Below are 26,928 nucleotides of genomic sequence, written 5' to 3' on the forward strand. Positions count from 1 at the left end.
TGTACATTGATTTTGTATGCTGAAACTTTGCCAAAGTTGGTTATCAGATCAAGGAGCTTTTAGACATAGACTATGGGGTTTCTAGGTATAAAATCACATCATTTGCAAATAGACATAGTTTGACTTTCTCTCTTCCTATTTGGGTGGCTTTTATTTCTTTCCATTGCCCTATTTTTCTGGTTAGGACTTCTGCTACTATGTTGAATAGGAGTGATGACAGTGGGCATCCTTGCTTTTTCTGGTTCTCAGAGGTAATGAGTCCAGGTTTTGCCTATTTGGTATGATGTTAACTGTGAGTTGTCATACATGGCTCTTATTATTTTGAGGTATATTCCTCTGATGTCTGGTTTGTTGAAGGTTTTTAACATAATAGTATGTTGAATTTTATCAAAAGCTTTTCCTGTATCTATTGAGATGATCATATGTTTTTTGTTTTTAGTTCCATTTATGTGATGAATCACATTTATTGAGTTGCACCTGTGAAACCAACCTTGCATTCCAGGCATAAAGCCTACTTGATTTTGATGAGTTAGCTTTTTGATGTGCTGCTGGGTTCAGTTTGCTAGTATTTTGTTGAGAATTTTTGTATCTATATTCATCAAAGATATTGGCTTAAAGTTTTTTTGTTTTTTTTTGTTGTGTCTCTGCCAGGTTTTGATATCTGGATGATGCTGGCCTCATAGAATCAGTGAGGAAAGACTCCCTCTTCCTCTATTTTTTGGAATAGTTTCTGAAGAATTGGTACCAGCAATTCTTTACACACCCAGTAGAATTCAGTTGTGAATCTCTCTGGTCCTTGGCTTTTTCTGGTTGGTAGGTTTTTTTTATTATTATTATTACTAATTCAATTTTGGAACTCGTTAGTGGTCTGTTCAGGGTTTCAATTTCTTCCTGGTCCAGTCTTGGTATGTTGCATGTTTTCAGGAATTTATTCATTTCTTCTAAGTTTTCTAGTTTGTGTGCATGGAGATGTTCATAATAGTGTCTGAGGGTTTTTTGTATTTCTGTGGAGTCAGTGGTAATGTCCTTTTTGTCATTTCTGATTGTGCTTATTTGGATCTTCTCTTTTTTTCTTTATTAGTGTAGCTAGTAGTCTATCAATCTTATTTATTCTTTCAAAAATCAACTCCTAGAATTGTTGATTTTCTGTATGTTTTTTCATATCTCAATTTCATTCACTTCAGTCCTCATTTTGTTATTTCTTGCCTTCTGCTAGCTTTGGGGTTGGTTTCCTCTTGCTTTTTTTTTTTTTTTTTAAGGTGTGATATTAGGTTGTTAATTTGAAATCCTTTTAACTTTTTGAGGTAGGCATTTAGCACTATAAGCTTTCCTCTTAACATGGCTTTAGCTGTGTCCCAGAGATTTTGTTATGTTGTAGCTTTGTTCTCATTACTTTCAAATAATTTATTGATTTCTGCCTTAATTTTATCACTTACCCAAAGTCCTTCAGGAACAGGTTGTAATTTCCATGCAATTGTATGGTTTTCAGCAATTTTCTCAGTGTTAATTTCTATTTTTATTGTGCTGCAGCCCAAGAATGCGGTTGCTATGATTTTGATTTTTTGAATTTGCTGAGAATTGTTTTATGGCCAACTGTGTGGTCAATTTTAGAGTATGTGCCAATGAGAAGAGTGTATATTCAGTTGTTTTGGGATGGAGAGTTCTGTAGATGTCTTTCAGGTCCATTTGGTCAAGTGTCAAGTGCAGGTCCTGAATACTTTGTTAGTTTTCTGCCCCAGTGATCTGTCTAATACGTCAGTGGGGTGTTGAAGTCTCCCACTATTATTGTTTGGTTATCTAAGTCTATTGACAGGTCTTTAAGAACTTGCTTTATGAATCTAGGTTCTCCTGTGTTGGGTGCATATATATTTAAGATAGTTAGGTCTTCTTGTTGAATTGAACCTTTTACCATTATGTAATGTCCTTCTTTTTTTGTTTGTTTGTTTTTAATCATTGTTGGGTTAAAACCTGTTTTGTCTGAAATTAGAATAGCAACCTCTGCTTTTTTTCTGTTTTCCATTTGCTTGGTAGATTTTTCTCCATCCCTTGACTGTGAGTCTATGGTGTCATTGCTTGTGAGATGGATCTCTTGATGACAGTATATAGTTGGGCTTTGATATTTTATCTAACTTGCCACCCTGTGCCTTCTAATTGAGGCATTTAGGACATTTACATTTAAGGTCAATATTGATATTTGCATATTTGATCATGTCATCATATTGTTAGCTGGTTATTATGCAGACTTGATTGTGTAGTTGCTTTATAGTGTCAATGGTCTATGTATTTAAGTGTGTTTTTGCAGCATCCAGCAACAGTCTTTCCTTTTCTTATTTGGCATTCCCTTCAGGACCTCTTGTAAGGCAGGTCTGGTGGTAACAAATTCCTTCAGCATTAGCTTGTCTAAAAAGGATCTTTATTCTCCTTCACTTATGAAGCTTTGTTTGGCTGGATATGAAAATTCTTGGTTGGGATTTCTTTTCTTTAAGGATGTTGAATATAGGTCCCCAATCTCTTCTGGCTTGTAGGGTTTCTGCTAAAAGGTCCACTGTTAGCCCAGTGGAGTTTCCTTTATAGATTACCCGCCCCTTATCTCTATCTGGCTGTAAAATTTTTTTTCTTTCATTTTGACCTTGGAGAATCTGATGATTGTGTCTTGGGGGTGGTTGTCTTGTATAGTATCTCACAGGGGTTCTATGCATTTCCTGAATTTCAATTTTGGCCTCTCTAGCAAGGTTGGGGAAATTTTCATGGACAATCTCCTCAGTGTATTTTCTAAGTCGCTTGCTTTCTGTCCCTGTCTTTCAGGGATGCCAACGAGTCACAGATTTGGTCTCTTTACACAATCCCATAACTTTTGGAGGTTTGTTTATTCTTTTTTATTCTTTTTTATTTTTGTCTGATTGAGTTACTTAGGAGAATCAGCCTTTGAGCTCTGAGATTTCTTCCTCAGCTTGTTCTGTTCTGCTATTAATACTTGCAATTGCATTATGAAATTTTTGAAGTGAGTTTTTCAGCTCTATCAGATCAGTCTGGTTCTTTCTTAAAATGGCCATTTTGTCTTTTGTCTCTTGTATTACTTTATTGTATTCCTTAGATTCCTTGGATTGGGTTTCAACTTTCTCCTGGATGTCAATGATCTTTATTTTCATTCATATTCTGAGTTCTATATCTGTCATTTCAGTCATTTCAGCCTGATTCAGAACCATTGCTGGGCAACTAGTGTGGTTGTTTGGAGGTGAGAAAACACCTCTGGCCTTTTGAGTTGTCAGTGTTCTTGTACAGGTTCTTTCTCATCCTTCAGATTGAAGGATGATGCCCCTTCAGTCTTTGAAGTTGCTGTCCTTTGGATGAAGTTTTTTCTCTTATCTTCTCTGATGCCCTTGGGAGTCTGATTGTGGTATAAAGTGAGTTCAGTCAACTGGCTTCATTTCTGGAAGATTTTAGCAGGCCAAGACTCAGCTCAGCACTCCTGGGCTGCGTGCTCTAACTTTCGGTGGTTTGTACCAGGCCCCTGGTTTTGTTCTCTGGCCCCATGAGGTTAAGAACCTGCTGCACTAGAGGAGCTGTGGTGTTCCCAGTCCATCGGCCACAACACTCTGATGAAGGGCTTCCACCTGAAGCACATCGTCAGTGTGGTGACAGTGGGATTTGTGCTCACTCGCACATGCCAGAAGCCATACCAGGGTGCACACACAACTCTGGGAGGCGACACTGGTGGGGGTGTTGCTGGTACTCACAGCAGCAGCAGGGCAGGGCGCTGGTGTGGTTGCTGGATCCTGTGCACATTTGTGCTCCATTTGTGAATGGAAGTACTTAATGTGGTTATCTTACGCCTGTCCCACCATCATATGTTGGCATGCTGTGGGTGAGTAACCTGTCTCTGCAGAACACTGATTAGATTTAGAAGAACCATATCTAAGGATCCTCATCTGCACCCAGACCTGATATAGATGATGAGATCCTAGACCTAAAGTCCAAGCCCAATGCTGTAACAGAATGAAACTTCTTGGGGAGAGGGGGCCTTGTGAGGAGGTAAGTGTATTTTGCATGTGGGAGGAATGTAAATCATTTGTGGTTAGAGGGCAGACTCTGGTAGTTTTAAAATACATTCTCAATTTCTTTTATACTCAGCTCTTTGAGGAGTAGAGTCTCTGTCCCTTCCCCTTGAAAACATGTAGGCTTCTGCAACTGTTTAATTGTAGAAATGAAACTATATGACTTCCGGTGTTGAAGGATTAAAGGCACACAACTTCCCTTTTGGTCACTGGAACACTCACTCTTGAAGCTTTTGACTACCATAAAACAGTGGTCCAACTGCCCTGAGATCATCACGCTGTGAAAAAGCCCAAACTAGCTCACACATGGGAAGCCGTGGGAACACACGAAGGAAGAGAGATGCCAGCTGTCAGCTCTCAGCTGCCTCAGCCATCCACTATTCCCATTCATACATCTACCTGCAACTGTATGGGAGACCTTGAGCCAGACTCTTCACCTGGGCACTAACTGAATTCCTGGCTCATAGAAACTATTACAGATAGTAATACAATTGTTTTCAGTCACTAAATTTTGGAGTAACTTGTTATGTAGCAATAAATAACTGAAACACCTATTTCATAAAATACGGCTTCACTGAGAGGCACATAGTGTGCACATTTCAACTTCAGTAGTTAAGAGTGTGAAATTGGCAGGCACAGTGGCTCACGCCTGTAATCCCAGCACTTTGGGAGGCTGAGGCAGGCGGATCTCCTGAGGTCGGGAGTTTGAGACCAGCCTGACCAACATGGTCAAACCCCGTCTCTATGGGGCATGGTGGCACATGTCTGTAATCCCAGCTACTCGGGAGGCTGAGGCAGGAGAATCACTTGAACCTAGGAGGTGGAGGTTGTGGTGAGCTGAGATCACACCATTGCACTCCAGCCTGGGCAACAAGAGTGAAACTCCATCTCAAAAAAAAAAAAAGTGTGAAATTACATTTGCATAATCAAGTTAGAGTAGTCAAGATCTTTACAGATTTTCTTCAACAGCAAAAAGAAATATTTCATTTTGCTATAAACAAGATGATGTCAAGCTTACTTTTGGATAACTGTGTGGGAGTTGGGCAGAAGGCCTGGCCTGTGTCTCCATATGGTGCTTTCCAGATGACTCTTTTGTTATCTGATTCCTTGAAGCCATACCTCAACATTTGACTCTCTCTATTGGACTCACCTTTGGCTCAAACATTTCTTCTTTCTATCTAAAGAATGAGACATACTTGCAGTGGAAATTTAAGTTACCGCTAGAGAAAAAGAAAAACAAGTAACAAAAGGAAGAGATTTTCATAAGTAAGAGAGTCTAGAAAATATTTAATAGATAATATTTCTATTATAGGATTAGAAATTTTAGCAGGAGATTATTAGAAAGGCTGTGATGCTAACTATGGATGATTTTTCATGAGGCTTATTTGGATGCCACATCATTTTTTATGTGAAATTAGAACTTAGAAAAATTATGCCAGTGGTTATTTCTGTTAATGGGACCATAGGTAACTTTTCTTTTCATCTCTTGTTTATCCATATGTTTTTATATTTATCACTATTCAACTTGTATTAGAAAAAAACACATTATGACCTCGGAATTAATATAGTATTATTAAATAACACACTGAAAGCATAGCTATAAAGAAAAAGAGCAACAAATCCTATTGTAATAAAACCAAGATCTTCTGTTGAGAAAAACTTCAATAAAGTGAAAATGAAAGCCACAAATGGAAAGAAACATATAAATAATAAAGGATTGATGTGCGCTATATGTAAAGGATGCTAACAAATCAATTAGGAAAAGAGAATACATCCAATTGAAAAATAAGCAAGAGACATGAACAGATATTTCATTAATGAGCAAGATCAGGTGCCTAATATGTGTATGAGAAGGCACTCAGTATCATCAGTAATCAGAGAAATGCAAATTGAAATGTCAATTATATGCTATTTTATATCCACTGAATTGAAAAAAGTTAAAAGAAATAGCCTTCAATCAATACCAAATGCTGATAACAACGTGTAGCTACAGGTGCTTTTTTTTTTTTTTTTTTTTCTACTTTAAGTAGCTACAGGTGCTCTTATCCATGCTAATGGCAGTAAAACTGGTTCAACCACTTTGGAACACAAGTTGACACTGTGGAGCAAAGTTGATAGTGTACACTCCTTATATGCTGGCTATTTTCCATTTGCCTTCCTGGACCCCTTCTCCACTTGTCTTCCCACCGTTCTGTGCCTGGGAGGCTGACTCACACACAGTGCATCACGAACTGCCTTCATGCGTATATCTGGATTTGGCTGACTGTGGCTGCAGATCTGAAGGCAGAAGGAGAGTGAGGGCAACTTATTCATCTCCCAGCTCCATGCTCCCTTGCCTGGACAGTTTGCTGGTGGCTATGTTCTTCTCCTAACCACCACAACTTCAGTCTGACAGCCCTCTTCCTCAGTTCTCACTCTACGTCCTGGGAACTGTTCCTTCCGGTCTTAGGGTGCTGACAGCTCATGCTGCTTTGAACCCTAGGATGCTTCGCCATCCCGTTTGTTGTTCTCAACCCTGTGTCATGCTTGTAAATAGTTCCTGCACTGAACTGCTTCAATTCAATTGAAGACAATTGGAGTGTATGTCATCTATCACCTATGGCAACCTTGACTAAAATGAAACATGACCTAAGAATTTCACATCTGGGCATATACCCTGGAGCAGTGTCGTGCAGCCGAAATCTAAAGCAAGCCACGCATGTGAGCACACATGTAACTTGAAATTTTCCAGGAGCCACATTTCTAAAAGTTAAAGGAAGCTGGTGAAATTAATGTTAACAATACTTAACCTGGGATATCAAAAACATTAACATTTTAACATGTAATCCATATAAAAATTATTAATGAGATACTTTACATTCTTTTCTTTGAGGTAAATCTTGAAAATTGAGTGTGTATTATATAATTACAGCACATCACATTTTGGACCATATTGTGCACATTTCAAGCGCAGAATAAGAATAGCCGCACGTGGCTAGTGACTACCATACTGGGCACCACAATCCTACAGAAAACTCTTGCATAAGTTTCCCAAGAGACAGCCTGACCCTCCCAACATTAAGGCATATTGCTTCCACACAAACAGAAAAGGATTGCCTCTGGTTGGTTGCAAGTATTTCTCATCCATCTTCTTCAAACCAAATACTCCTTGTTTACAATGAACTTCAATTAAATTTATTTATTTATTTATTTTTGAAACAGAGTCTCACTCCATCACCCAAGCTGGAGTGCAGGGGCACAACCTCAGTTCACTGCAACCTCCGCCTCCTGGGTTCAAGCAATCCTCCTGCCTCAGCCTCCTGAGTAGCTGGGACTACAGGTAAGCCCTGCCATACCTGGGTAATTTTTGTGTTTGTTTTGTTTTGTCTTTTTAGTAGAGACAGGGTTTTGCCATGTTGGCCAGGCTAGTCTCGAACTTCTGATCTCAGGTGATCCACCCACCTCAGCCTCCCAAAGTGCTGGGATTACAGGAGTGAGCCACGGTGCCCGGCCTACAATGAAATTTTAATGAAAGATTTAGGAAACTGCACCAGTTACAGAGTTGGGTGGGAGGAAACTGAAAAAGGTAGGTTTGGGTCCAGTTACTGTGTTCTCTCACTCCTCACAGAAAAGTCCCTGTATGATCTCTCATTCTCTGCCTACTCCCTTTTTTAACAGTCTTTTTTAAAAATTATTATTATTATACTTTAAGTTTTAGGGTACATGTGCACAACGTGCAGGTTAGTTACATATGTATACATGTGCCATGTTGGTGTGCTGCATCCAGTAACTCGTCATTTAACATTAGGTATATCTCCAAATGCTATCCCTCCGCCTCCCCCCACCCCACAACAGGCCCCGATGTGTGATGTTCCCCTTCCTGCGTCCATGTGTTCTCATTTTTAACAGTCTTTTTAATTAAGTATTTTCATTCTATCATTTGCGCCTCTTTCTCTGCTCCTCTCCCACAACATACTCCTGTGGCCAAGCTACTTCTTCCTAGTAAGTCTCAGGCCTCTGGCCCCTTCTGTGTTTTGCAAGCTCCACAACCTCTGTTAATTATTGCGTATCAGTGATTATTTTCCTGACTATAGGAGTAGCAGATGTGTATTAGTCTGTTCTCATGCTGCTAATAAAGACATACCTGAGACTGTGTAATTTAGAAAGAAAAAGAGGTTTAATAGACTCATAGTTTCATATGACTGGGGAGGCCTCACAATCATGGCAGAAGGTAAAGGAGGAGCAAAGCCATATCTTACATGGTCACAAGCAAGACAGCCTGTACAGGGGAGCTGCCCTTTATAAAACCATCAGATCTCATGAGACTTAGTCACCATCAGGAGAACAGCATGGGAACAACTGGCCCCCATGATTCAATTACCTTCCACTGGGTCCCTCCCACAACATGTGGGGATTATGGGAGCTACAATTCAAGATGAGGATTTGGGTGGGGACATAGTCAAACCATATCAAGGTGAGAGAGCAAGTTCTGATCTTGGTGGAAGGAAAGCCTTCACCCCTTCCTTCCATGAATTCTCATTCTCAAAGCTGCATTGTGCATATGTCTTTAATATATGTAGTGATCTCCATTTCACTCATGCTTTTGGAAATGAACCACTCCATTCCATGAAGGCTAGGGGAAGGTCTTACCAAATTCCCTCTCAGATTTTAAAGAATTCACTTGGAGTAAAGAAAGGTGAAAATTAGGAAAGAACAACAACAAAAAGAACCAATTTTAAAGAGAGAGAAAATGCAACTTTTTAAGCTTTATTTTGGGTTAAGATTATAGCTGCAGGGAATGATAATTGAGTAGATATTAATGTGCAAAGTGCTGTCTAAATAATTATGGCTGGCAATGGTATTCAATTATCATTTTTGAAGATAGAAAACATTTAGAGACGGTCAGGTTAATAGGGTGCTAATTCCAGAAGGCAAGCATTTTAAAGTGTTGGTGGGAAAGTTGCCACATTAGAGACTAATTTATTTTAAGTACAAATCAATAGCCAATTTACAGGATAAAGTGAAGGTATTTTGTAAAGTGTAAAAAATGATGCTGTTGTAAGAGATTAACTTTATTACCAGATGAGATGTGGCAAGTTTTACAGAGAGAAATGCCACCTGTTCTACCCAATACCCTATATTCTTCCCCCATTCTACCCATCTACCTTCCTTTTCTTACCCCAGCTACTCCAAAGAAAGAAAAATGGCCAGTTTGGTCAGATATCAAGACCTTTACAGGAATATGGTTGGCCAATGGAGGGATCAGGGCCACCAAGTGTCAGAAAAGCTATTCTGCTTTCTACCTCCCTCTGTCAAAGTCACCTGTGCAAGACTTGCCTCTTGGGGCTAGGACAGCTGGCATCTCTCCAGTGGGGCACAGGTATATTAGGGGCTCAGTACCCATTCAGTCCCAGCCAGCCCTCTTCCCTCTGACCCGGTCTAAAGCCCACTTCCCTCCTACTTGCAAGAGTGGCTTATTAAGGGTCCCAAGATTTGAAAACAGGAAGAATGCAGGAGCCCTTTATACCTCAGTCTTGAGCTTTGTTCTCCAATTCAGGGAGAACCTGAAGCTCTGTTTTAATTTTTTTTTTTTTTTTGGTTCAAAGAGGAAAGTGGGGAGGTGGGGGGAATGGTGAGAATATAGGATGCCTGTTCCACTTGCAATAAGCAGTATAATATTTTTTCTATTTTGCTATTGTTCTTTATATGTGTTATTCTCTTTGCAAAAAAAAAAAAAAACTGCAGAGAACAGAGCAAGTAGTAGACATCAGCCAACAAAATCCAATTTTTATCCCAATATCCCACATTATTCTCCAACCCCAAGACATTTGGCTAGTGTCTGTGTGAGATTTAAAAATATAGAACACTCAATTAAATTTGAATTTCAGATAAACAATTGGCATTTTTCAGTATAAGTATGTCCCAAATATTGCATGACACATATTTATACTACATTTTTGTTATTTGTCTGAACTTCACATTTAACTTGGCTTCCTGTATTTTTATTTGCTAAATCTCACAATCCTTTATCTATGTTCTGATTCTCTCCAGAAGTAGTTAGTGCAATGTCTAAGGAAGAACAAGGAGACTAGAGCCGTACAGACCTGGGTTTGAATACGTGCTCTGTCACTCATCAGCTGTCAGATCTTGGGGAATATATGTCACCAAAGTCAGTTCAGCTTCCTCACCTGAAAAAACAAAGATAACAATAGTGCCCAGTTTATGGGGTTGTTGTGAGGACGAAATAAGTTGATGCATGTAAAGCACTTAAAATAGTGCTTGGTAGGTATGAAGTGTTCAGTAATACTTGTATTAAAAGGCTTTCTGGTATGGCAGCAAATATCATTCAATGGCAGTTCTTTGGTGCCCGTCCTATGCTCCAATTTATAGATCAATTTATATAAACCCAAAGTCTTCTTCACAGGGAATCTGATATGTTTATCCAGGCCCTTACACCCTTTCTAATGGAGCCTGTCAGCCAATGAGTCTCTCAACTCCTTCGTAGTGAGAGAAGCACATCAAAATGCTCTGAGAGCAACATTCTTAAATCCTCTTATAAAAAACAGGCGAAAATTAGCAAGAATGTTTCTATTCAGAAATAGGTTAACCCCTTTTTCCTTTTGCTACAAAAAGAAATGTCTACTGAAATTGTGCTGAAACAGCTGCAGGGATGTAACACTGGAAGTTATATGAGCTAGTTCAAGAAAGGAACACAGGGAAAAGAACTTTGCTGTTTATGAATTCTTTTCATTATTACAGAAGTTATTAAAGTGTCTGGAAGGGCTTTCGCCAAACCTAGCTATTGTGTTTATGCCTCTAATAGTACTGGGATGGGCAATTCACTGTTTGTCCCCTTTGCTTTTTTTTTTAATAAAACTATTTTTATATCTGACTTGTGTGGTTATTTAGAAAATATAACAAAAACAAGTAATATCTGCTCATGAGACTCTATTTCAAAGTACAATCTCTCATCACCTACTCTCACTCCCAATAAAGACACCATTAGTCAATTTTTTATATATCATTTTAGACATTTCTGTGACTCCACAAGAATATATATAACACAGCCTTCAAAAACCAGAGCAAGGTTTTACTCTACATAACTGTTGAACAACTTGCTTTTGTCATTTATCTTACTATGGAAACTTTTCCAAATCAATACGTATACATTTTCTTCAATCTTTTCTATAAGCCTGTCTTCTATAGTGTAAATGTACCAAACTTAACTGCTCTACAAGAAGTGGTTATAGAAATACTGGTTTAGAAAAAGCTAGGCTCTTTGGGGCATGCAGTCATTTATCTAATCTTGTAAGTAACTTTAGTGGATTAAATTTTCCCTTATAGGTGAACGAAAATGAAAACACAGCATACAAAAATAGTATGCAGCAAAAGCGGTGCTCAGAAAAAAGATTATAAAATAATACTAAAAACAATGCTATGCTAACAAATTAGACAAATAAGATGAAATAAGAGCATTCCTAGAAACACAGAAACTGCTAAAACTGACTCAAGATAAAATGGAAAATCTGAATAGAACAATAACAATTAAAGAGACTGAGTTAGTAATTTTATAAAATCTTTCTAGACAGAAAAGTCCAGGACCAGATGGCTTCACTGGTGAATTCTACCAAATGTTTAAAGACGAACTAACACCAGTCCTTCCAAAGTGTGAAAAAGGAGGAAATACTTCCTAACTCTTTCTATGAGGCCAATATTACGCTGATACCAAGAGAGGACAAAAACATCACAAGAAAGAAAACCACAGACCTGTCTCCCTTATGAATACGGACGCAAAATCTTGAATAAAATGCTAGCAAACTGAATGCCAGCACCTAGCAGCATACAAAAATGATTGTGATATACAAAAAAGGATTCCTATTATAACTGAGATTTTTTATTTATTTTTTGTAGAGACAGGGGGGTCTTGCTATGTTGCTTACGCTGGTCTTGAACTCCTGGCCTCAAGCAATCCTCCTGCCTCGACCTCTAAAAGTGCTAGAATTATAGGCGTGAGCCACCATGACTAGCCTGAGTGAGATTTATTTCAGGAATTTAAGGTTAGTACAACTTATGAAAACCAATCAATGTAATACGACAAATTAACAGAATAAAGGACAAAAACAACATGATTATCTCATTAGATAATGAATGAACACATCTGTGAAAAATCCAGTTAATATCATATTTAATAGCGAAAGACTAAAAATGTTCTTCCTAAGATCAGGAATAAAATAAGGATGTGTGCTCTCACCACTTCTATTCAACATTTTACTGGCAGTTCTAACCAGGAAAACAGGCAAGAAAAAGCAATAAAAAGCATCCAGATTGGTAAGGAAAAAGTAAAACTACATCGATTTGTACAAAACCCATAGAAAACTATTAGAGCTAATAGACAAGTTTGAAGGATACAATAGCAGTATAAAAATCAATTATATTTCTGTACACTAGAAATGAACAATCAATAATGAAACTAAGAAAACAACTCCATTTATAATAACTAAAAAATAAAATACTTAGGAATAAATGTAACAAAGGAAATACAAGATTTGTTTACTGAATGACTAAATATCATTGAAAGAAATTAAAGAAAACCTAAATAAATGCAATGATAACCCGTGCTCATGAATTGGAAGACTTAATATTATTCAGATAGCAATACTCCCCCATGTTGACCCGAAGATTCAATGAAATACCTGTGAAATTCTAACTATTTTTTTCCAGAAATGAACAAGATATTTCTAATGTTCATGTAGAAATGCAAGAGCCAAAAATCTCCTGAAAAAGAATGAAATTTTTTCTTACTTCAAAACATGATACAAAGCTCAAGTATTACAAACAGTATGGAACTGATATAGGATAAGCATATAAATCAACCTAATAGAACTGTGATTCTAGACATAAGCCATAAGCCAATATATCTATGGTCAACTGATGTTTACCCAGAGTGCCAAGACCATTCAACAAGTAAAGAATAGTCTTTTCAACAAATGTTGCTGGGACAAGTCTCATTTCTACATGTAAAAGAGTGAAGTTGGACTCTTACTTCACCCCATATAAAAATTAACTCAAATGGATCAAAGACCTAAATGTAAGAGCTGCAGTTATACATCTCTTAGAAGAGATGTAGAAATCCTTGTGTAAATCCTTGTGACCTTGGACTAGGCAATGTTTTCTTACCTATAACACCAAAGCATACACAGCAACAACAAAAATGCGTGAATGGACCTCGTCAAAATGAAAAACTTGTGTGTGTCAAAGAACACTATCCACAAGGTGAAAAGGCAACCCACATAATGGGACAAAAATATTTGCACATATGTATCTGATAAGAGTCTAACATCCAGCATATACAAAGAACTCTTACTATTCAACAGTAATAAAAATGTTCTGGAATTAGAGAGTGGTAATGGTTGCACAAACTTGTAAATGTACTAAAACCCACTGAACTGTTTTCAAATGGTGAGTTTTATGATATGTGGATATCAATTAAAATATTTTTGACAGAATTCCCTTCACATATTTAGTCAACTGATTCTGTATGTACGCGCTTATTTATTTGAGAAGTGTTGATCAAGTCCCATCCGTGTGTCTGACACTATTCCTCTGTGGAGGATGAAAAACCAATGGTTCCCACCTTCAGGATGGGGAGGGCTGTGAGCCACAGGGAGGGTGGAAATTAGTAAGACGAAGGCAGGAATTGGAGATAGTATTAGAAAAGCAAAGCCTAGGGCAGTCATGTTGGTGAGGGGAGAGCCCTGGCCTTGAAGTCGAACTGCACGTATGGGCTGAGTGATAGTGGTTAAGTCATTTAATATCTCAAGGTATTTATTCTGTTTGTTTTCCATTCATGTCACTAATGGGAATATGCATCTCTGCCTGGCTGATATTTAACATGAGAAGACAGTCAGGGACTATTTAGCTCAGTGCCCACTACGTGTGCAATGTCGAGCACCTATTCATGGAATCTGATTTCCCCCTGGGCCCAGGAAGCTCAGGGGGAAAACTGGCTCCTTCAGAGCCAAGGTCAAGGATTTTCAGAATGCCCTTTTCTGGCTGTTTCTAACCAAAATTCATATTCCAGAAAGGGTGAGAACCTAGATGGATTTTCATAGGTGGGGGGTCATTTGGAGTCAGCAGGAATGCACATCTTGGCTAACAATACTACTAAGACCCAAGGCTATATTCTGTAGGGGATACTGGATACTCCAAAGGAAGACATGGGGTCCATTTGCAAAAGGTGACATGGCTGGTGGGTAGACAGAAACTATAATGTCCCTTATAACTATCTAACCCCACACTCCTTGCAAGCCTTAACCACCCTGGCCTCACAGAACCTCCTCCTCAGAGTCCTTTCTTTCCATCCTTAGTACAATATGGTTCTGAAATCCACAAACCAGCATCGTCCCCAGCATCCCTCATGGATGAAGTGGGATAGCAGATGTGAAAGCCTTTTGCAAATTGCAAAGTAGTTTATAAATATGAGTCTCTATTGTCACTCATGGTGGGAGTTTTCTGCCTGCCATGAGCAGGGTTGAGCTGTGGAGAAAGGCCTAGGGACGCAGAGAAGCTTCCTTTGGAAGACTTACCAGATCTGGATGGGAAAGAAACAGTTTCTTTGGGTTGTTGGCTTGTAAATAGCTGATTAGATAAACAACTTTCTAAACAGCCTTTCAGATCTGGAATTAACACTGTGCTCCTCCTCATACTCCATGAAAATAAAACAGGGAGGGCCGGGGCACCTCACTGACCAGAGGGAAGTGTAGGGAGAATTCTATTTACTGCTCCTCCCCTTCTCTATTGGCACACTCCCACCCCAGGGCTGGAGCCTCACTGGACCAAGGCAGTCTTAATGATGGCTCAGAGATGGCAGGAACCAGGGCAAAGCTTCCTCCCAGTAACAGTATTTGTTCCAGATGTGGGCAAGTGACCCAAATTGATTCAGAGTAAAGCCTACTTATTTTTGTTTAATATTGAGAGAAGGAAACTCCCTCTTTCCTTGTGGGAAGTTGGGGGGTGCATGTGTGGTCTAAAAATTTGCATTCCCTTGCTATCCTCTGAGTCTTTCTTGTTTACTATGGTGAGATACCACGAGTGATTTACACTTGCTATCTCATTTGATCCTCAGCCTACCTTGTGAAATGCGCATTTGCATCCTCATTTTGCAGAGGTTCCCAGAAGTTAAATGCCATGCCCAGTAGGCGTCTGTCAGATTTGGGATCGAAATTCAGATCTTACTGACTGTGCTTTTAACATTGTTCCTTTCATCAAAACAGCCTTGCCCTACCTTGTAGCTTGAGAGCCACCTATTCCTTGTAATGGAACAAAAATTATGAACACACAAATGTTCTCGGTGTTCCCTCTTCCTGCTGCTGCTAAAGAGGGTGGAGTATTCTCCCTTCTTCCACCTTTGCCTGGTGGCTTGTTTAACTTCTATTATACATGACGGGAACAGGGAAAGGAAAACATATGTGGATGGGGAGGAAAGGAGGCAAGGGAGAGAGGGAGGAACAGTGGAAAAGGCAGAAGGAGGTTCGTTTTAAAGAATGTGGGACTAGAAAGGAGAGCTTCAGAAGACTGAAAAGGAGGGCTTCACTGCACTGGAGAAACAAAGGAAAGAATTTGGGTTCTATTGAAAATAATTTTTGGTGGCTGGACTTTGTCTTGTGGAGTGATACCTGCTCTGAGGCCATACTCTGGGGTCACAGTGTCATAAACATTTCATCAGCAAAACACAGAATGTGGGGTCGGATAATCATGTTCCTTCACAGCTGAACAGAATGTGACATTTTGCTAAAAACCTTAACATATATGCTTTATTTCTCGCCTGAATCTGTCGGATAAATAATATTATCTTCATTTTGTTCATTAATCCTACATTATGAAAGAAATTCCATAGAAAACTAGGCAGCCCCAGAGAGTAAGAAAATGTTCTCCTGAAGATAGAAGAAAACAAAAACAGAAAACAAAGCAGAAACGTGGTAGCTTTTTCTGCAATGTCCAAGGGGGAGTATTTCCTGCAGAATAAGGTTGCTAATAACGTCTTTTATTTATTGAGCTCTTCTGGAAGTGGTGCAGTATCACTTCATTCAACAGACCTTAAAACTTCCCAAAGGAGATATTGTTCCTTTTTCCACTACACAGATGAGAAACTTGAGACTCCACTGTGGGAAGTGCATTCATTTCCTGTATCTGCCGTAACAAAGCGCCACAACCTGGGTGGCTGTAACAACAAAAATGTATGGATTTATTGTTCAGGAGGTTAGCAATTCAAAATCAAGCTGCTAACGGTTGATTCCTTCTGGGAGCTGCGAGCAAGGGTGTGTTCCAAGCCTCTCTCCTAGCTTCTGGTAGCTGCAGGCATTCCTTGGCTTGTAGATGACCATCTTCTCCCTGTGTCTTCACGTCGTCTTTTAGCTGTGTGTGTCTTTGTCCAAATTCATCCCTCCCTCCCTCCTTCTCTTTCTCTCTCTCTCTCTCTTTCTTTCTCTCTCTTTCCCTTTCTTTCTTTTTTTCTTTCTTTCTTTTTCTTTCTTTCCTCTTTCTTTCTCTCTCTCTCCTTTCTTTCTTTTTCTCCTTCCTTCCTTCCTCTCTCTCTCTCTCTCTCTGTCTCTTTTCTTTGAGGCAGGGCCTTGCTCTGTCACCTAGGCTGGCATGCAGTGGTGCAGTCATAGCTCACTGCAGTCTCAAAATCCCAGGGCTCAAGCAATCCTCCCACTTCAGCCTCCTGAGTAGCTGAAACCACAGGCACGTGCCACCATGCCCGGCTATTTTTTTTTTATTTTTGGTATACTCAGGGTCTCCCTGTGTTGCCCAGGCTGGTCTCATACTCCTGGGCTCAAGCAGTCCTCCTGCCTTGGCCTCCCAGAGTGCTAGGATTATAGGCCTGAGCCACTGTACCTGGCTCAAATTACTTTTTATAAGGACACCAGTTACCTTGGACTAAGGCCTACCTTAATGACCTCATCTTGATCATCTGTCATACTCTATTTCCAGAGTACTCATATTTACAGTACTCACAGTCAGGACTTTAGTATCTCTTGTGGGGACAACTCAATCCATAACAGTATGCAACTAGCTCAAGGCAGCAAGACAATGTCATAGCGGAAATAAGGAGCACTGGGTTCCCACTGTGACTCCCATATTAGCTGTGTGCCTTTTTGTAGGTGACTTCATCTGTCTGTTTCTCAGTCTTCATATCTATTAAATGACCATTATAATACCTACTCACAGAGTAGTTGCCAGAATCAAGTAAGATGAAAAGAGTATAAAGTGCAGTGGTGCCCAAAGTCGGTGCCCAATACTTCCCTCTCTAAGCTCTATTCTTCCTCTTAGAAATCTCTGGGCTAGGCCGGGCGTGGTGGCTCACACCTGTAATCTCAGCATTTTAGTAGACCGAGGCAGGCAGATCACAAGGTCAGGAGATCGAGACCATCCTGGCTAACACGGTGAAACCCTGTCTCTACTAAAAAAATACAAAAAATTAGCTGGGTATGGTGGCGGGCTCCTGTAGTCCCAGCTACTTGGGAGGCTGAGGCAGGAGAATGGCGTGAACCCGGGAGGCGGAGCTTGCAGTGAGCCAAGATCGCCCGCTGCACTCCAGCCTGGGCGACAGAGCAAGACTCTGTCTAAAAAGAAAAAAAAAAAGAAGAAAAAAAAAAAAAAGAAATCTCTGGGCTGTGGCCTGCCTCAGCCTCCCTTCTTCCAGAGGGAGGCAAGGAAGATCAGCTAGCTGGTTCTGGAAGAAACCGCGCACTTCATATCGGCTCAGACTCAGCTGCTGGTTTTCCTACAATGCTGCTTCTTTACAAAGCTGCTTAATTTTCCAAGGGGCTGAAATTGCAAAGCTAGTTTCCATATTGACTTATGAAATGAAAGGAGAACTTGGGAGAAAAGGTGAAGGAGGTAACTTAATAATAACCGTCAGGTGCATGAGAGGTAATTTTATGCAGGCAGGAGGCCAAGATTTTTTCCATTTATATTGGGAATAGGATAAAAGGAAACAGGCACACACCTCTGCAGAAGGAATTGAAATAAGACAGGCTCTGCTTATAGGGCTGATAGCAGGGCTGGCCTTGGGCAACCCTAGGAATGAAATGAAGTTGGTTATTCATGTCATTTCACCTCTCCCTTCTGCTATTGCCAGGGATGCACCAACTTCAGGCATTTCTACTAGCACTGCCAACTTTGAGTAGAGTGAAATGGACAATCTGTTCTCATCAGCATTCATTCACACATATATACAGGGTACCCACAGGATGAGGGTAGGCTAGCTGCTATAACAAACGGTTCCTAAAGCTCAGCGGTCTAACCAAATAGATTGACTTCTTTTTCAACAAGCACTCAACACAAGTGTTCCTGATGACAATGTTCTCCTCCAAGTAGCAAGCTTGGGGACCGGGTGTCCTTCTATCTCCTGGCTGCGTTCCCCTCTAGGCCTCAGAGATTGCTCCATTCAGCCAGAAAATGAGAAGTCATGAGTATTGTGCTTGGGAGGGTTTAGTGGGCCTGGTCTGGAAGTGGGGACATCCCTTCTGAACACATCCCATTGACCAGGACTCAGTCCCGTGGCCCCACTTATCTGCAGAGGAGGCCGGGCGGTGTGGTCTGCATGGGAAAAGAAGGGAAAGGGAAAGCACCAGCCAGTGTCTGTGGCAAAAGTGTTGGGGAAATAGTGTTCTCTCCTTTGTATTTCCTGCAGCACTTTGTCCATTTATTTAACAAATGTTTGTTTACATATAGGCTGAGCCAAGTTACACGTTAGGTCCCACGGCTAACTCAATATGGTCCATAGCAGATGAGCCCTGCCAGCAACTTGTCACATTACATTGTATTTGCTTTTTCACACATGGGTGGGTCTGAGACTGGATTCCCCCAGATACAGTCCCATAGATAAGGGTTTGAGTGCAAGACCATTGGTGTCACACCCACGTCCCACTCTCCAATTATCCTCTCAGTGCACACCTTCCAGCTGCCTGAGGACTTTCTATTGCGGTTGGAGCTCAGGAAGCCAGTGCCCTCCAGGATTAGGCCTCAGCCAAGGCCTCCACTCCCCTACCCTTGGGCTGGGTAATTCTGAGCTGTGACTCTATGGCCCCTGGAGTTTCCCCGGGTTAATAAATCTCCAGTTAGCCACAGCACTAGCTGACTTGATAATGCCGTTTTTAATTGGCTGCCTACCTTTCCTATCTCACCCCCTCACACCCCTACCAGTATTTCTCTTCACTTCCCAAATAAATGACTTGCACCCAAACCCTTGGTTACTCAGGGACTGCATCTGGGGGAATCCAGTCTAAGATGCTGTCTTTGCCCTGAAGGTGTTTGCTTCTTTAGGGAGGAGCTCTTTCTTATGTATCCTTGTTTTCCTAGAGCCCAGAGCAGAGGCTCACTTGTTCATCCGACAGGCACACAATGCGTACCTGGCCTGGACCCAGCCTGGTACTTGGCGCTGGGCACACAAAGAGTCACTGAATGAAAGAAACTGGGCTGTTTCTGCAGGTGACAAGGTTAGATTTTGGCATGTTGAACTTGAGGCTGTAAAAACTTGTACTGGAGAACTAGTATCTCCAGATTAAGTTCTCAGCTAAGCTTTCTATCAGGCATCCTACTGCCCACTTAAAAAAAAATCCCCTCCTGCCTTTCTTGCAAAGATCTCAAACCCCAATTCTAAATCTTGTTCTCTCGCCTTCTTCAGTCTTAATTCAGATGCCACCATCAGTTCACCTTCTCTGCAAGACCTTCACTGATGATCATTTTTACGGTTGCCACTCTTGCCTCAGCCCTCCCTATCCTCCTTCCCTGCTAAGCGTGTTTTACCATCTAACAAATTATGCATTTAATTTAAACCTATTATTTTGTCAGCCTCTTACTGTTAGAATTCAATTTCATGAAGGCAGGGGTTTCCATCTGCTTCCTTCACCACTGCATCCCCAACATCTAAAATGATGGCAGCCACAAAAAGACTCCTCAAAATATCGCTTGTTAAATAACTGAATAAATTTGTTAAATAAGGTGATGTGAACATATTCAGTGACAAAAACTAAGAGGCCAGAGCATAAAAGAGAAGTTCCAGGTAAGCAGGACAGTGCCATGTTCCGGCTGAATTGTATTCCCTCAAAATCCATATACTGAAGCCCCAACCCTCAGTATCTGAGAACATAACCTATTTGGAGATAAGTCCCCCCTGACCCAGGCTTCATTAAGGAGTAGCTGACAAATAAAAGTAGTATATATTTACTGCACGTACTGTGATATTTTGATATATGTATATAGCATGAAATGATTAGATCAATCTAATTAACATATTCATCACTTCACATCGTTATTATTTTGTGCAGTGAGAACATTTAATATCTATTGTCTTAGCCCTTTTCAAGTGTACAATGTATTATTATTAACCATGATTATTATAGCCACTATGGGGGAGAATAAAGCTCCAGAACTCAGACTCCTTGTCCACCACTTCTCCATCTCCTCCACCGCCTAGGTCTTTAAAGAAGTAATTAGCATAGATTGGGGCCCCAATCTAATAGGACTCGTGTCCTGATAAGAAGAGACACCAGGGCCATGGGTGCATAGAGAAAAGGCCATGTGAAGACAGAGGCGGAGGACAGCCACCTGCAAGCCAAGGAAGAGACCTTCAAAAAAACCAAACGTACTGATACCTTGTGCTTGAACTTCCAACCTCCAGGACTGTGAGAAAATAAATTTCTGCTCTTTCAGTCACTTAATTTGTCTATTTTGTTATGGCAGCCCTAGCAAACTATATATGCCATAAATCATATAGGTTATATTTCATATGGCAATAAAAACTGGAATAGGGCAGTGATATGGATCCCTGCAAAGGAGAGCAGAGAGCAGTAAGAGCAGCAAATCGATCTCAGGAAGCCCCTGGGTGAGTCACATGGTGGAAGAGAGAGAAGCAAGAGCAGGAGGTGGCCAAGAAAAGGGGGATCAGAGAGAAAGGAGAGGGCCCAGATTCGTGCAGAATCCTGCAAGTTGAGGGGAACTACTCCCATGCCGATGACCTTCATCAGTTCTTATTTTTCCATTTCCCTGCTACTAATGAATAACCTTTGCTCATGCCACTCCCTTTATATTAAATACTCCATCAAGACTTCTTAGCTTTGCTATTTTTCATGAAAGACTCTCTAGAGATGTTTATTCGATACACAATTTGTTAAAAAAATTAAACTCCATAAAGATGGCCTGCCATCTGGGAACATAATAAAACTAGTGTTTAATCTGAAATTCATTCTTTTCTACAGCAGAGAGAAGCATCCAGTGTGTGTGTATTGCCTGCCTGCTTGTGAATTTCCACTGAGCCATTATGCAATCTTTTTAATTTTTTTCTTTTCTAAAAATGAGTCCTTATTTCTGAAAAAAGCTACAATAGTCATCTTTGGCAATTACCAACATTTCACCGCATTAAGACATTCGTTTCCACATCTGGCAAGGAGAAAACAGCAGGAAGTCACATGTGCCCTGGATCGTCATTGTAACCAATGTCATTACTCTATTTTCTGAAAGGGTTTCCAGTGGTCTGATGGCGGGGACACAGCAGTGTTTGTCTTGGGGGTATGTGATCTATATGGGTAACCTTGGGTATCAGGCTCACTAGATGGGATGCTGAGGCATGAAGCTCCACAAACCGTGACTGCTACGCAAAGGCATTGTTCTTTGACTTCAGAATATATTGCATAACATTTCACATTTTTCATATTATTTTAGAATTTTAGAGCTGGGAAAAATTCTGAAAATCCTTCATCAGCCCCTTCATGTGGATTAATTGATTTATTTTTAGAGCTAGTGTAGCAAGATGGTTAAAAATGTTCATGGTAGGTTGAGACACACTTGGGTGTTAATTCTTCCTCAGCCACTGACTAGTTGTATAGCCTGGGACAAGCCATCCAAGCTCTGAGTTTTCTGATCTACAAAGTGGGAATAATGAAAGCATCTGTGCCAGGGATATCGTACAGAGTAAGTGTGATAATGCAAGTAAGAGAGAGCCCAGGACACTGTGTATGTCTAGAAAAGCTTAACCATTACTGTTGTTGTTAGAAGCAATCTATGTTTCTGGGGCAGTCAGCTCTTGCTATTAAATGTGGTAAGAGTCATTGTGTGCTAGTGATAAGGTCACTTAAGTGAGCACTTCTGTTTCTGGCAATCATAAAAGAGGACATCAACCTACTGTCCTGGAAATGAGAAGAAAGTCTTTTAAATTAGGATTATTTGCATGGCCAATCACTTAAATCCAGGTTCTTCCTCCCAACCACGCTGAGTTTATACCAGAGAGGTAGCGACTATGGGCTTTCTCTATGTAAACAAATGCTCTAAGATAGATCATGAGGACAAGAGGCACATATGTCAATCATTCCCTGGGATTCCTCTCCAGGCATGATTTATGTTGGTTCTAGGGAATACAAACCCTTGATTCATACACAACAGTTGGCAGAGATGTATTTATGACCCATCTAGAACCAGTGTTTAATTTATTATCAGGAATCCAGGAAAACTACAATATTTTATGAAATCTTTCCTCTGTGTATGTAGCAGGAGGTTCGGCGGGGAGGAGGAAGGCCGATTTGGCTGACAGCTTTGCTCCCCATTGTAATAAAAATCTCCCTGTACTTTAAAGCTATGGGCTTCCATTTAAAACTTAATGAGTTCAAGTTTGGTTTTGATATTGAGGTACCATGTAGGGTTCCCCGGTTCCCTCCACTTCCTGTGTCCTAATGGAGAGACACAGAGTGCCTTGACCACTTTGTGAGCTGGCCAGCTGCCTGTTCGTATCCCATCTCAGGTCTTGAATGTTCCCAGGCACTGTTAAAGATGTCTAGATTGTTGCCCAAAACGCTGAAAGAAACTGGCGCTGGCCTGATCCAAATGCCTCAAACCTTCATCTAAGCTCCATACCTCGACTCCTAACTGCAGACACACCTAGATAGAACATCTTTCTCTTGCTGTCCGTCGTGAGGACCCAGCAGCCCACTCTGTAAATTCCCCTAATAAATGCTTTGGGCGAATCACCCTGGCATTTAGTGCTCTTTTCTTTGGAATCCCAACCAGAGCTATCTTGAGATGGTTTGGGGCACTTCCTTGTGGGAATTCCCCTGCCACTGCTTTTGGGAGAATTTCAGCCATAGGTTTGGTAAAGATGAAATATCCTGTCGACCGAGGAGAACAGTGTAAAACAGTGGTTTCCAAATACCAATCTATACACATTTTTTGAGCTTGTATCTTCAGTAAGTATTTCTATTTATTATTCATAAATTATATTCCTGTACTTCTTCACTAATATACTAAAAACCATATACAAGATATACAAATTTTAAAGCATACTTGTAAAAATAAGTAGAAATAAAATTACATGTTAAAACTTTCTTTTTAATATATATATTTTTATTTTACTTTAAGTTTTAGGGTACATGTGCACAACGTGCAGGTTTGTTACCTATGTATACATGTGCCATGTTGGTGTGCTGCACCCATTAACTCGTCATTTACATTAGGTGAATCTCCTAACGCTATCCCTGCCCCCCTCCCCCCACCCCACAACAGGCCCCGGTGTGTGATATTCCCCTTCCTGAGTCCAAGTGTTCTCATTGTTCAATTTCTTCCTATACGTGATTTTTCTCTTACACAGCCAAGTGTATGTATATCCACAACCATGTAAGAGGAGACAGGATTGGATACAAATAATTGCATACACAACGGCTAGTGCTAAATAAGGGCGGCTAATACTTCTTCCCTGGAAGATGGGCAGGAATAATAAACAAAAGGTAACCATTGAGTTGGATCTTGAAAGATGAGCACTTTTCCAGATAGACAATTAGAGGTAGAGAAATTCTAGATAGAAAAGCAGGAGGAAATAAAAGTGTGCAGGGGCACAGAAACATGCCCAAGTGGAGACAGCTGAAAGATGAGAGGCTCAGTTAGGTCTGGATCACAGGGCACGTGAGACAGAGCTCATGGAGAGGAAATGTGGTGCTGTTCTAAGAAGAGCCTGCATGTCAAGTCAAGAAGGGGGAACCCTATCTTATGGGAGAGATAGGATCAAAGGCCACTCTGGGGGTAATGTGGAAGTGGGTTGGAGGAGGAGATACTGAAAGGATATTAGTTGGGATGCTTTTGATAGTCTGGGGAAGAGATGATAGGAATAGAAACTAAAGTACCATTTAGTACCAGTAATGGAGGAGAGAGGATGGTTTTAAAAGCATAAAATGGAGGAATTAAGAAGATTCGGTGATTCTATGAATCTGGGACAGACCTTAGAATGATAGGTAAGTGTAGGATATATCACAAAGCCGTATTCAAGCCCCACTAAGAGATGTTTGGTGCTGTAGAGAATTTCCTTGGATGACATGTCAATCACCAGCCTAAAAATTTGCATTGACTTCTCATGTATGGCATAATATATTATATTAATGGCCCCAATTCTTCATCTCTCTCTCTCTCTCTGTACTCTTACCCTTTGCCAAGTGACTTCTCGGGTCTTCTTACTAAAGTGACAGTCTATTTTCCTGCCTCTTGATGCTAAGCTTGACCATGTGACTTGCTTTGGCCAATAAAATGAGATGGAAGTGACGGCAGCCTGGCATGCTTCTGCCTGGCATTGCTGCCTCTGCTGTCTTCATAAAGTGGACTAGCTTGGGTACATTGGTCCTAAGATGATTAGACCAGCCAGCCAGAGCTTCCCCAGCCAACATGCTGCAGCCAAACCCAGCCTAGAGCAGAGCTGCAGCTGACCTGCAGGCACATGAGAGAGCACAGCCAAGATGAACCAAGCACAGCCAAAATCAACTGAGCACAGATAAACTCAACTGAGCACAGCCAAGATCAAGTGAGCACAGATAAACTCAACTGAGCACAGCCAAGACCAAGGGAGCACAACTTAGTTCAGTCATTCCTAGCTGATCCATAAACATGTGATTTATAACTGATTGCTGCTTTAAGCCATTGAGATGGGGGGGAGGGGGATTTGTTATACAGCAATAGCTAACCGATATTCCATTGCACCTTGGATGAAGCTTTCAATTCCCTAACATGACCTACAGTAGGCTGATGATCTGCCTTTTCTTGACCTTTATCTCCTATGCCTTCTCCCTAGTTTCCTAAGCTCCAGCCTCTCTGGTCTTCTTTCACTTCTCCAGCTCAGCATGTCCTCCTCACTCCAGGATCCACAGGTCCCTTTGTTTGGATGCCCTCCATCTCCTAGTATCCTAATCTGGTACCCATAGTTAATTTCTATTTATTGTTTAAAATCAGTTCAAAATCTGTTTCCCCGGGGAAGACTTCTCTGATCTTTACACTGAAGTTAACTTCTCCCGTTACATTTTTCCTCAGCGTCCTGAGTTTTTTATTCACAGCCTTTATCACACTTGTAGCTTAATTACTGCCTGTACATTAGCTGTAAGTTCTGTGAAAGCAAAGATCGTATTCATCTTCTCTCTCTAACCCAGTGTATTATGCTAAAAAATGGGATGAATGAATGAATGAATGGTACAATCAATAGAGGTTTTTGAAGTTCTGGTTTCTGTTCTATAAACCAGAGTTCATCTATTAAATCTTTGAAATAATAAACTCAGAGACAGGTCTGCTAAGTTTCCCAGTATCTGTTGAGGAGGAAAGAAAACAGGAAATCGGCCTGAGTGGATACATTTGCCAAAAAAAATTCACAGCTGTCACAATGTTTCTGCCATCAAAGCAGGGACTAAAAGAACTACAAGGGAAGGGAACCAGTGCCAGCTTCTGGGGAACTTTCGGGACCAAATTTGGTGAAAGATTCGTGCAGGCTTCCCTGCCTGCACCTGCAGTTGCTTGTAGGCACAAAATGTTTTGCTCAAATAGTTCCACCCACCATTAACCAAATGAATGCTTTGGGGTGCTATGCTGTATTTAACTCAGAGTCTATCAAATCTTGTGTTTTCTGTGACTTCTCTTTCTCTCAGAATTATTGCTGTCAGGATAGCAATTTGAATGAAGAAACTTTGGCAATTTCAGTGAGCCTGAAGATGCCTTTCGATAGTTGGGCGACTACTCTGTCAACTTCAGAGCCAGCAGTGGGGTTTCAGAGAGGAGAGAGCTCTGGGCTTGTGTTTCAGTTTACTCTTTTTTATTTTTATCTTCTTATTCTTTCATTCTTTCTCTTGACAAATATTGACTGAGAGCCTAATCTGTGCCAGGAACTACATAAAGTGGTCATACTCAATACTCCACTCCCAGGATTTTGAGAAGAGCATGAAATTAGAAATTTGGAAGTGCTTGGTATATATTATATATTCAAAATTCTTCTTGATGGCCCCCAAAGTCCTAATTTTTCGGGTCCCTTCCTACATCTCAGACCTAATTTTCTACGATTTTCCCTTCTCCACCTTCTCTATTTTTAAGACACCCTGGCCTCCTTTCTGATGCTTAAATGTGCCAAATTTGTGCAATTTTCATTCTCTTTTCCAGCAACATACTTTTCCCAGATCTGATACCTCTTGACATTCGAGGCTTAGCCCAAAGGTCCCCTTCTCAGAAAGACCTGACCTGAGTGCTCCACACTTACCCATAACTACTCTCTCCTATACCACGTTTTGCTTCTTCATTTCTTTATTACTGCTGAAATCATCCTATTTGTTGACTTTTAAATTATGTTTCCTACTGGAATATAGGCATCCGGGGGACAAGGACCTTGGCTCTCTGTTCACTGCCATGGCTCTGGTGCCTCAAACGGGCCTGGCAGACCTCCAGTTCTGCTGAATGAGTTTCATTCCTGAAGGACCCCTGGGCCACCCTGTTGACATTTCCATGTTGTATGAAGAAATGCATAGAAAACCTGCACATGTGAGCTTTCCTCAGATGGAGGTTGGTTTGGGCGTTGCTAATTCAGATGCCTCTAAGTGTGAAAACT

Source organism: Pan troglodytes, chromosome 4 (genome assembly GCF_028858775.2).
Source record: "Pan troglodytes isolate AG18354 chromosome 4, NHGRI_mPanTro3-v2.0_pri, whole genome shotgun sequence".
In the NCBI taxonomy this organism is placed as follows: Eukaryota; Metazoa; Chordata; class Mammalia; order Primates; family Hominidae; genus Pan; species Pan troglodytes.